Source organism: Odocoileus virginianus, unplaced genomic scaffold (assembly GCF_023699985.2).
Source record: "Odocoileus virginianus isolate 20LAN1187 ecotype Illinois unplaced genomic scaffold, Ovbor_1.2 Unplaced_Contig_31, whole genome shotgun sequence".
Taxonomy (NCBI): Eukaryota; Metazoa; Chordata; class Mammalia; order Artiodactyla; family Cervidae; genus Odocoileus; species Odocoileus virginianus.
Window position 1 is genome coordinate 44,455 of NW_027224348.1, and position 12,550 is coordinate 57,004.

At 41.2% G+C, this 12,550-nt stretch overlaps 1 non-coding gene across 1 annotated transcript; it reads left to right on the plus strand.

Annotated features, from left to right (window-relative positions):
• Positions 1-511: 511 nt before the first annotated feature.
• On the plus strand, positions 512-583 carry TRNAC-ACA (transfer RNA cysteine (anticodon ACA)). The gene has a single exon. It is a non-coding gene; the product is annotated as a tRNA-Cys (tRNA).
• The last annotated feature ends 11,967 nt before the right edge of the window (positions 584-12,550 follow it).

Consider the following 12,550-nt stretch of genomic DNA (forward strand, 5'->3'; position numbering starts at 1 on the left):
AACACTTAGGTTCCATTGTGGATCTACTTATTGACCCAAATTTAACAGTTTTGTGCCCCATGGAACTAGGATGTCCAAGGAGAGATAGATGAGGGAAGGGCTGGTTGGCTGAACAGTCAGAACATACACAGTTCAGTTCAGTTCAGTCACTCAGTCGTGTCCGACTCTTTGCGACCCCATGGACTGCAGCACACCAGGCCTCCCTGTCCATCACCAACTCCCAGAGTTTACTCAAACTCATGTCCATTGAGTTGGTGATGCCATCCAACCATCTCATCCTCTGTCATCCCCTTCTCCTCCCGCCTTCAATCTTTCCCAGTGTCAGGGTCTTTTCAAATGAGTCAGATCTTCACATCAGGTGGCCAAAGTATTGGAGTTTCAGCATCAGTTCTTTCAATGATTATTCAGGACTGATTTCCTTTAAGGTGGACTGGTTGGACCTCCTTGTAGAGCGTACACATTTATTTATTGTTCCCTGTGTTAATGCTAGTGGTTTGTGGCACCCCAAACTTCCCTGGTGGCTCAGATGGTAAAGCGTCTGCCTACAATGCAGGAGACTCAGGTTCAATTCCTGGGTTGGGAAGATCCTCTGGAGAAGGAAATGGAAACCAACTTCTTGCCTGGAAGATCTCATGAACAGAGGAGCCTGGTAGGCTATAGCCCATGGGGTCACAAAGAGTCGAACATGACTGAGAGATTTAACTTCACTTCAAAACAATTCCAATACAAACACAAAAGTCACTGATCACAGATCACCATAACAAATATAATAATAATGAAAAAGTTTGAAATACTGTGAGAATTACCAAAATGTGACACAGAGACATGAAGTGAGCAAATGTTGGGAAAAAAAATGGTGCTGTTACACTTGCTGAATGTGGAGTTTCCATAAACCTTCAATTCATAAAAATAGCAATGTCTGCAAAGATCATTCTGAGAATAAAGTGAAGTACAATCAAATAAGTTATGCCTGCACATATATACTTTTTTCTTCTCCTCCTTTTCCAAAAAATGGATTTTAAAATTGCTTGCCATTTTAAAGTGGTTTTGTTACATTTTAAGTACATTCCATATGAATGCATATCTATGCCATAAAACTTGATTGCTAGATTATTTTCATTGTAATGAAGTATATTTTTATTGAACTAAGCCCATAATGTTGAAAATCTGTTTCTATTTTTTCCAAATTATAATTAATTTTATGAAAACTATTTTTATATTTATCTTATACTCTTGTCAAATAATTTCCTTATGATCAATTTCTTGAAGTAACATTCCTGGATTAATAATACACTTTAGTTTTCCTCAATTCACCTTGTAACAACAACTCTAAAAACTCCCTATCATTTTGCACTTTTTTTTTTTTTTTAGAGTTGCAAAGTTGTGAGTTAAGTTTTATCCAGGGCAAAATGAGGACTTCAGCCCAGGGGTTAGCACCTCTGACAGCTCTTTCTCCAAAGAGGCAATGAGAGGAAGGTCAATATATAAGGTTTTGGTGAAGGCAGAGTTCAATACCTTTAAGCAGTCATTTTATACAAAGGTTTGCGGCTAGTCAAGAGGATCTGATGTCAGCATGAAGGGATTTATTGCTTTTCTAGGTATGAGGATTTGGTTTAGGTCATACATGAATGTTCTAGTGGTTATCCCTACTCTCTTCAGTTTAAGTCTGAATTTGGCAATAAGAAGTTCATGATCTGAGCCACAGTCAGCTCCAGGTCTTGTTTTTGCTGACTGTATAGAGCTTCTCCATCTTTGGCTGCAAAGAATATAATCAATCTGATTTTGGTGTTGGCCATCTGGTGATGTCCATGTGTAGAGTCTTCTCCTGTGTTGTTGGAAGAGGGTGTCTGCTATGACCAGTGTGTTCTCTTGGCAAAACTCTGTTAGCATTTGCCCTGCTTCATTCCGTACTCCAAGGCCAAATTTGCCTGTTACTCCAGGTGTTTCTTGACTTCCTACTTTTGCATTCCAGTCCCCTATAATGAAAAGGACATTTTTGGGGGGTGTTAGTTCTAAAAGGTCTTGTAGGTCTTCATAGAACCATTCAACTTCAGCTTCTTCAGCGTTACTGGTTGGGGCATAGGCTTGGATTACCATGATATTGAATGGTTTGCCTTGGAAATCAACAGAGATCATTCTGTTGTTTTGAGATTGCATCCAAGTACTGCATTTCGGACTCTTTTGTTGACTATGATGGCTACTCCATTTCTTCTAAGGGATTCCTGCCCACAGTAGTAGATATAATGGTCATCTGAGTTAAATTCACCCATTCCAGTCCATTTTAGTTCACTGATTCCTAGAATGTCGACATTCACTTTTGCCATCTCCTGTTTGACCACTTCCAATTTGCCTTGATTCATGGACCTAACATTCCAGATTCCTATGCAATATTGCTCTTTACAGCATCAGACCTTGCTTCTATCACCAGTCCCATCCACAACTGGTATTGTTTTTGCTTTGGCTTCATCCCTCCATTCTTTCTGGAGTTATTTCTCCACTGATCTCCAGTATCATATTGGACAACTACTGACCTGGGGAGTTTCTCTTTCAGTATCTAATCATTTTGCCTTCTCACACTGTTCATGGGGTTCTCAAAGCAAGAATACTGAAGTGGTTTGCCATTCCCTTCTCCAGTGGACCACATTCTGTCAGACTTCTCCACCATGACCCGACCATCTTGGTTGGCTCCACACGGCATGGCTGAGTTTCACTGAGTTAGACGAAACTGTGGTTGTGTTATCAAGTTGCCTAGTTTTCTGTGATTATGGTTTTAGTGTTTGCTCTCTGGTGCCCTCTCGCAACACCTACCATCTTACTTAGGTTTCTGAAGAGAGTAGGGATAACCACTAGACCATTCATGTATGACCTTAATCGAATCCCTTATGAATATTCAGTGGAAGTGAGAAATAGATTTAAGGGACTAGATCTGATAGACAGAGTGCCTGATGAACTATGAACGGAGGTTCGTGACATTGTACAGGAGACAGGGATCAAGACCATCCCCATGGAAAAGAAATGCAAAAAGGCAAAATGGTTGTCTGAGGAGGCCTTACAAATAGCTGTGAAAAGAAGAGAAGCAAAAACAAAGGAGAAAAGGAAAGATATTCCCATTTGAATGCAGAGTTCCAAAGAATAACCAGGAGAGATAAGAAAGCCTTCCTCAGGGATTAATGCAAAGAAATAGAGGAAAACAACAGAATGGGAAAGACAAGAGATCTCTTCAAGAAAATTAGAGATACCAAGGGCAAAATGGGTTCAATAAAGGACAGAAATGGTATAGACCTAACAGAAGCAGAAGATATTAAGAAGAGGTGGCAAGAATACACAGAAGAACTGTACAAAAAATATCTTCATGACCCAGATAATCACAATGGTGTGATCACTCACCTAGAGCCAGACATCCTGGAATGTGAAGTCAGGTGGACCTTAGAAAGCATCACTACAAACAAAGCTAGTGGATGTGATGGAATTCCAGTTGAGCTATTTCAAATCCTGAAAGATGATACTGTGAAAGTGCTGCACTCAATATGCCAGCACATTTGGAAAACTCAGCAGTGGCCACAGGACTGGAAAAAGGTCCGTTTTCATTCCAATCCCTAAGAAAGGCAATCCCAAAGAATGCTCAAACTACCGCACAATTGCACTCATCTCACACGCTAGTAAAGTAATGCTCAAAATTCTCCAAGCCAGGCTTCAGCAATACGTGAACCATGAACTTCCAGATGTTCAAGCTGGTTTTAGAAAAGGCAGAGGAACCAGAGATCAAATTGCCAATATCCACTGGATCATCAAAAAAGCAAGAGAGTTCCAGAAAAACATCTATTTCTGCTTTATTGACTAGGCCAAAGCCTTCGACTGTGTGGATCACAGTAAGCTGTGCAAAATTCTGAAGGAGATGGGAATACCAGACCACCTGACCTACCTCTTGAGAAACCTGTATGTAGGTCAGGAGGCAACAGTTAGAACTGGACATATGACAACAGACTTGTTCTAAATAGGAAAAGGAGTACATCAAGGTTGTATATTGTCACCCTGCTTATTTAACTTACATGCAGAGTACATCATGAGAAACGCTGGGCTGGAAGAAGCACAAGCTGGAATTAAGATTGCTGGGAGAAATACCAATAACCTCAGATATGCAGATGACACCACCCTTATGGCAGAAAGTGAAAAGGAACTGTAAGTCTCTTGATGAAAGTGAAAGAGGAGAGTGGAAATGTTGGCTTAAAGCTCAACATTCATAAAACTAAGATCGTAGCATCTTGTCCCATCACCTCATGGGAAATAGATGGAGAGACAGTGGAAACAGTATCAGACTTTATATTTTTGGTCTCCAAGATCACTGCAGATGGTGACTGCAGCCATGAAATTAAAAGACACTCCTCGGAAGGAAAGTTATAACCAACCTAGATAGCCTATTAAAAAGCAGAGACATTACTTTGCCAACAAACGTCTGTCTGGTCAAGGCTACCGTTTTTCCAGTGGTCATGTGTGGATGTGAGAGTTGGACTGTGAAGAAAGCTGAGTGCTGAAAAATTGATGCTTTTGAACTATGGTGTTGGAGAAGACTCTTGAGAGTCCCTTGGACTGCAAGGAGATCCAACCAGTCCATCCTGAAGGAGATAAGTCCTGGGTGTTCATTGGAAGGACTGATGCTGAAGCTGAAACTCCAGTACTTTGGCCACCTCACGCGAAGAGTTGACTCATTAGAAAAGACCCCGATGCTTGGAGGGATTGGGGGCAGGAGGAGAAGGGGATGACATAGGATGAGATGGCTGGATAGCATTACCAACTTGATGGGCATGAGTTTGAGTGGACTCCAGGAGTTTGTGATGGACAGGGAGGCCTGGCGTGCTGCAATTCATGGGGTTGCAAAGAGTCAGACACGACTGAGCGACTGAACTGAACTGAGGTATGAGGAGATGCAATGACTGAGATAAAATCTTCCTGAAAACATCCAAATACCTAAAGACCTGTCCCACCAGATTCCCTGGAGCACAGAGTGCCTCACTCCACCCTGAACTCCCTCAGGGGGTGTTGAAGGTCAACAGCTGCAGCAGCGCAGTGTTCAATTACTGCAGAGGCAGATGGCAAATGCCCTTGTTCAGTCATTGGCAATGCTCTTGGCAAGTGCCAATTTATAATTGATAGGGCCCCCTTGTGGTCATAAATCCGACCATACTTTGGGGGGCATTTCATGACCATTTTGTCCTGTGTTGCTGGGAAGGCTCGTTCCCAGTTCTGAAGAAGGTTTTTGTTGATAAGTCACTCAATGTGCTATTACTGGACTAGGTCTTAATAGTCAAAGATCTCTGGACACCTATCTTCTAGTTACGGTCTAGAAAAATATTCCCTCTCATTGCATCTTCACATATCTAGAGTTACACTATTACATATTGAGCTATATATTTGATCAACTGCTTCAAGCCTAGTCATCATTATTTTCTTTAGAGGCTCAATGATACACTTGGTAATATGAGAAACAACATTTTGCTTATAAAACAAGCAAAATACAATAATATGGTTAATAAAATTACTGGAATTATTGGTAAATATTTCATCCATGAGCCCACACCAAACCAGGTTTTTTGTTTTGTTTGTTTATTTGTTTGTTTGTTTGTTTGTTTAATCATCAAGACTAGGGGATGAGCCACTTAAGACAGAAATCTGATTTTTATATGGTTCATCAAATGTGTTACATTAATGGATTCATCAGGTATGAAAACACACACATTCAGTTTGAATTATGGCACAAGTGCCACCTTAGATGCTTTAAGGATGTCAAGGGCATGTTGTTTTATAGTACTTCCTTTCTCATCATTAAAAACTCATAGTTCAGTAGGTAAATAGGCTGGTTACTATCATTTAAAGCTTGTTGAGTGACAGTTGCTAAGCTTTTGATATGGCCAATTACATCATCCAATTTCATTGAAGCCACAAAAATAGGCTGCTAAATGATCATACCAGTAGAATACATATCTTTTGACCCATTGGATCATACCAATGGTAGGATTGGTTGGGGTTACCTCTAATTTGTTCATGTGTATGACCTTAAATTCATGGGAATCCCAGGCTACACCTTTGTATCCATCCCTGTAGTTGCTAAGGCCATAAATTTGTACCACAAAGCCACTGAGTTCCGTTCCAACCACTCTCTCTGTGATTCATAAAGTACCAATCCAAATTTCATAATATTACTAGGCTGATCATTTTTAGTATGATTTAACTGTTCCCAACATAGAGGATCTTTCAAGTTTTAATGACCATAGACTGGTGTTAACCATATCAATCCATCCCATAATTGCAGGAATTTTCATTTTAATAAATGAGAAGTTACAGTTTTTATATTGAGACTTAGCTCATCACTTTGGCTGAGTTTGAATGACCCTAAGAGAAAACTTAAATCTATGGCCAGCATCAGAGCAGGTATTATTAATTGGCCAGGTGAGAGGATCCCATCTAGTAATATCATGAATAGACAGAACAGGACTGAACTCTCATCTAAATAAATTTCCTAGGAGATATCCAATCCTGAAGGGGAGAAATTCACCAAGGTAACCCAGAAGTACTAGACAAACCAATAATTAGATTGAGTTTTAAACTAACATGGAATTGTGTCCATGATAGAAAACATTTGATTGATATGCAAAGGTCCAAGAAATCAAGAAAACATTATAAATGATCATATGAATCAGGTCCAGCATCTTGGGCAAGCTGTCTACTTCTGATGTCATCTTCTCATTCTTAGAGTAGTGCAGTTTCCTCTGTTTGAGCATCGTTTTAAGGTGCGTTTGAGGTCAGCAGTCCTCTCTATTGACCAGTTCCACGTTGGGGCCTTTGGAAGTGGGAATTAATTCGAGTCAATCTCCTTTCAATTTCACTGTGCATGAGCTAGTTAAGAGTACCTGATAAAAAGGTCCTTCCTTCCATATCTGAGAGAGTTACTTAAACTACATCTTTTTCCAGTCTTGGTTGGAGGTCAAGAGGCATCTGATCCTCATCCAAAGATAGATCCCTGTGATAAGCTTCAGAAACAAACTTAGACTGTCCTTTAATAATTCAATTAAATTTTACATTTATATACCCAAGTGAGGTAGAAGGCAAGCACCCCACTCCAGTACTCTTGCCTGGAAAATCTCATGGACAGAGGAGTCTGGTAGGCTGCAGTCCATGGGGTCGCGAAGAGTCAGACAAGACTGAGCGACTTCACTTTCACTTTTCACTTTTATGCATTGGAGAAGGAAATGGCAACCCACTCCAGTATTCTTACCTGGAGAATTCCAGGGATGGGGTCGCACAGAGTCGGACACGACTGAAGTGACTTAGCAGTAGCAGTGAGGTAGAATTTACTAGAAAGTCAGTGTAGAACTCTGAGACCTCAGTCTCATTTTCAGTAAACATCCTCCTCCATTGTCCTGAATTCTTAGAATGTGTCTTTAGTCTGATAAATTATCAGCACTCAGATCAGGGAAGGGCAGTAATTAAATTCTGCTCCATATGCTTAAGGGTAAAACAACTTGTGATTATTAATTTTAAGCCCATACATCTGGCCCATGATAAGCCCATACAGGTGGGCCAGTTCAGTTTAGTTCAGTAGCTCAGTTGTGTCTGAATCTTTGCAACCCCATGGACTGCAGCACACCAGGTCTGCCTGTACATCACCAACTCCAGGAGTTTACTCAAATTCATGTCCACTGAGTCGGTGATGCCATCTAACCATCTCATCCTCTGTCATCCCCTTCTCCTCCTGCCTTCAATCTTTCCCATCATCAGGGTCTTTTCAAATGAGTCAGTTCTTCACATCAGGTGTCCAAAGTATTGGAGTTTCAGCTTCAGCATTAGTCCTCCCAATGAATATTCAGGATTGATTTCCTTTAGGATGGGCTGGTTTGATCTCCTTGTCATCCATGGGTCTCTCAATAGTCTTCTCCAACACCACAGTTCAGAAACATCAATTCTTTGGTGCCCAGCTTTCTTTATAGTTCAACTCTCACATCCATACATGACTATTGGAAAACTACAGATTTGACTAGATGGACATTTGTTGGCAAAGTAATGTCTCTGCTTTTAATATGCTGTCTAGTTTGGCCATAACTTTTCTTCCAAGGAGCAAGCGTCTTTTAATTTCACAGCTTCAGTCACCATCTGCAGTGATTTTGGAGTCCCCCAAAATAAAGTCTGTCACTGTTTCCACTGTTTCCCCATCTATTTCCCATGAAGTGATGGGACCAGATACCATGATCTTAGTTTTCTGAATGTTAACCTTTAAGCCAACTTTTCACTCTCCTCTTTCACTTTCATTAAGAGGCTCTTTAGCTCTTCTTCACTTTCAGCCTTAAGGGTGGTGCTATCTGCATCTCTGAGGTTACTGATATTTCTCTCTGCAATCTTGATTCTAGCTTGCGCGTCATTCAGCCCAGCATTTCTCATGACGTTCTCTGCATATAAGTTAAATAAGCAGGGTGACAGTATACAGCCGTGACATACTCCTTTTCATATTTGGAACCAGTTTGTTGTTCCAATTCCAGTTCTAACTATTGCTTCATGATCTGCATACAGATTTCTCAAGAGGCAGGTAAGGTAGTCTGATATTCCCATCTCTTGAAGAATTTTCCACAATTTGTTGTGATCCACAAAGTCAAAGGCTTTGGTGTAGTCAATAAAACAGAAGAAGATATATATATTTTCCCCCCCTCTGGAATTCTCTTGCTTTTTTGATGATCCAACGGATGTTTGCAATTTGATCTCTGGTTCCTCTGCCTTTTCTAAATCCAGCTTGAACATCTGGAAGTTCACAGTTCATGTACTGTTGAAGCCTGGCTTGGAGAATTTTGAGCATTACTTTACTAGCGTGTGAAATGAGTGCAATTGTGCTGTAGTTTGAGCCTTATTTTGCATTGCTTTTCTTTGGGATGGGGATGAAAACTGACCTTTTCCAGGCTTGTGGCCACTGCTGAGTTTCCCAAATTTGCTGACATGTTGAGTGCAGTACTTTCACAGCATCTGGGCCAGAGGATATGGAAAAGGGTGGTGACTTATTCTAAGGATGAAGAGAAACCATAAAGATGTTAAGTATCTTGGCCATTAAATTGATTGGTTAGAAATAATGCAATTTAAGAAAGAGTATAAAAACTGCTGTTAGTCCCATCTTGGAAGGTAAACTCCCTCTCAGTGTCTATGCAGAAAGCTTTGTACCTTCCCCCTCTTTAATAAATCATATTCACTTGCTACAGTGAGTGTTTGTATGTTTCTGTCTTCCATTCTTTGGCTCTGTGGACAACAACTCGCATTCCTGTCTCATCTTTTGGGGACTGGTACAGGATTCCTCAACATCTATTCAAGGTAAGCAGACACTCTCAACTTTGTCATTCATCCCTCGTTACCAAATCTAAATACACAGTCTCTTGAGCTACTCTTTGTTTCACAAGCCTGTCCAAGTTCTGAAGGCAGACAGAGTTAGTAGACAGTGGCCTCAGGTCTTGGTTTTGGCTGGCCGGATGACCTGGAGGTGCTGAGCAAAACCTCTCCTAGGCTGCTGCCTCAGTGAGTGCCACAGGACATCTATCATTTCTCTTTCCTAACATCTAAATGTCATGAGATTTTTTCACTTAAGGTAGGACATTTTGGAGTGTGTGTGAATATTACTAACCTTGTGCACTGCATCTCTTGTTTTAGGGAAGCTCCATTTCAGGCATACCCAATGTTCAGGAGCATAGGAAATCCACCAACCTAGGCTTTCACTCTATTTATCTCTAGGTGGAAGGGAAGGTAGAGGCAGGAAGAGCACAAAGGCCTAGGGCAACTGGATAAGGGTGTCAAGCCCAGGTTCACTGCAAAGTTGAATGAAGCATATGTTATTCATGTTCTTTACTCCCACCCCAGAAGGAGGGGACACCTTCTATTGGAGGAATCAGAGAAAAGACAAAGAGCACTGGATGCTGCTCTTCTCTCTTTCAGATGGGAGCAACCTCTTTGAGCCTCATAGCTGACTCAAAGTGGAGGCATTTGACATGTATACTGAAGAACTGGAAGACGTTTGACCCTCAGACCCTTTTAAAGAAGCATATGATCTTTTTCTGCACCAAAGCATGGCCCCGATATGCTGTATCTGATGGTGAAAAATGACCCCATCAGGGCTCACTTAATTATAATACCATCCTCCAACTAGACCTTTTTTGTATATGAGAAGGAAAATGTCAGAAGTCCATATATACAGGTTTTATTTGTCTTGAGAGAAAACACCCTCTTGTGCAGGAGCTGTGAGCTTGTTCCTTCTATGCTGCCTATAACTTCCTTCAAGCTCTTGGGTTCAAACTGTCCCCCTTTTCCAGGGCTGCCTAAATCTAGCCCACAGGAGCCTCCACAATCTCTGGTAACATCTCCAGCACCAGCAGCAGCTCCTACCCCAGTGGCTCCTAATCCAACCCTGGTAATCACTAAGCTATATTCTTCCCTTCTTGCATTACAGGAAGTTCCTAATGGGGACTTGGGACCCACACAAGTCCATGTCCCTTTCCCCTCCAAGATTTAAGACAATTTAAATTAGACCTATGGAGCTTTACTGAAGACCCTGACAAGTATATAAGTGTTTTCCAGGGTCCAACCTAATCTTTTGAAATGGCATGAAAGATATTATGCTAATCCTGACTAGCACCCTTACTGACAATGAATAAGTCAGTAATTAAAAATGCCCAGGGATGGGGAGATGAATGGTATGCTACTAGCATGCAGGGGAGATCTGACAGTGAATCAGCCTGGTCACCTATAGGACTCTAGTCAGTGCACATAGTTGATACTAATTGGACACATGACAAAGACAGTGATGACTTGGAGAGTTCACTTTATCACTTGCATTAACAAAGGCTGAAAAAAATCACAAGCTAAGCCCTTAAACTACTCCAAACTATTTGGAGTGATGCAAGAAAAGGAAGAAAATACCACAGCTTTTCTGAAAAGGCTCAGGAAGGCATTGAAAAAACACACTTATTTGGACCCAGATTCCTCAGAGGGCCAACTTATTCTTAAAGGCAAATTTGTTATTCAATCAGCTCCAGATATTCAGAGGAAACTCCAAGTATTGGCCTTCAGCCCCATTGTGGATTTAGAGTGCCTCCTAAGAGCTGCCATATCAGTATTCTTTAATAAAGATCAGGAAGAGTGTAAGGAAAAAGAGAGGAGGGATAAGAGAAAGGCAGAAGCTCTCATCATAGCCCTAGAGGGAGTTAACTTTAAGGCTGCAAAGGTGGAAGCACAAAAGCAAAAACCTGGAGCCTGTTTCTGTTGTGGCAAGAATGGAGACTTTAAGGGACGATGCCCCCAAAGCAAGCAGAGGTCACAACCAAGGCCTCGCCCCCACCTTGCAAAGGAGAGCACTGGAAGAGTAACTGGCCCCAGGGCAATATTTTTCTAGGGTCAAAACTCAGACCCAGAATCAAGACTTCCGGGGCCTGGAGCTTCCCACTTTGGCTCCTCATCACAATACAGAAGCCTAGGGGTGACCCTAACTGTAGGAAGCCATCCTGTTAACTTCCTGCTTGATACAGGAGCCACTTTCTCAGCCCTTCTCTCTAATTCAGGTCCTCCTTCTACTGAGTCAGCTACTATACAGGGCATTTCTGGAAGCCATGATTACAAAATTCTTTACACAACAGTTGAGTTGTAACTGGGATTCCATTCTTTTTTCTCATGCCTTTCTGATAATACCAGAAAGCCCAACCCCCATCCTAGGAAGAGATACTCTATCTAAAATGCAAATTTCAATTCATATGGAAATGGAACCTACAGAAAACTTATGCTTAACCCTGACAGAAGTAGAAATTAACCCTGAAGTCTGGGCAACTGGAGGAAAGATAGGCAGAGTCATCTCAGCTCAACCAGTACAGATAACTACTAAAAATCCTAATAACTTTCCTCACCAAAAACAATACCCTCTAAAGCCAGAGGCAAAACAGAGTGAGGTGATCTTTGAAAACCTCAAAGGGAAGGGGCTCTTAATCAAATGTAACAGCCCTTGTAATAAACCTAATATGGGAGTCCAAAAACCTAATTGGTAATGGAGTCTAGTTCAGGACCTCCACCTCATTAATGACACTGTAATTCCATTACATCCTGTCATGCCTAACTATACTCTACTCTCCCAAATCCCAGAAACAGCCACTTGTTTTACTATTTGAAATTTGAAGGATGCCTTTTTTTGCATACGCTTACCTCAAAGTTCACAGTTTTTATCTGCTTTTGAGGAGCCATCTGATTCCTCTACTCAGTTAACTTGGACATTGTTACCTCAAGGATTTAGAGATAGCCCTCACTTGTTCAGGCAGGCTTTAACCAAAGACTTAGCTCTGCCTTTAGGGCAACTGAGTCTATAAAAGTCATTCAATATGTAGATGATATTCTCCTTTGTGCTGACACAGAGAAAAAGCGTAACCAAGACCCTGTGACCTTCTTAATTATCTAGCTTGATGTGGCTACAATATATCTAAATCAAAAGCTCAAATGTGCCAACAAGAAGTGAAATATTTAGGACTCAAACTCTCCCATGGAGTTTGAG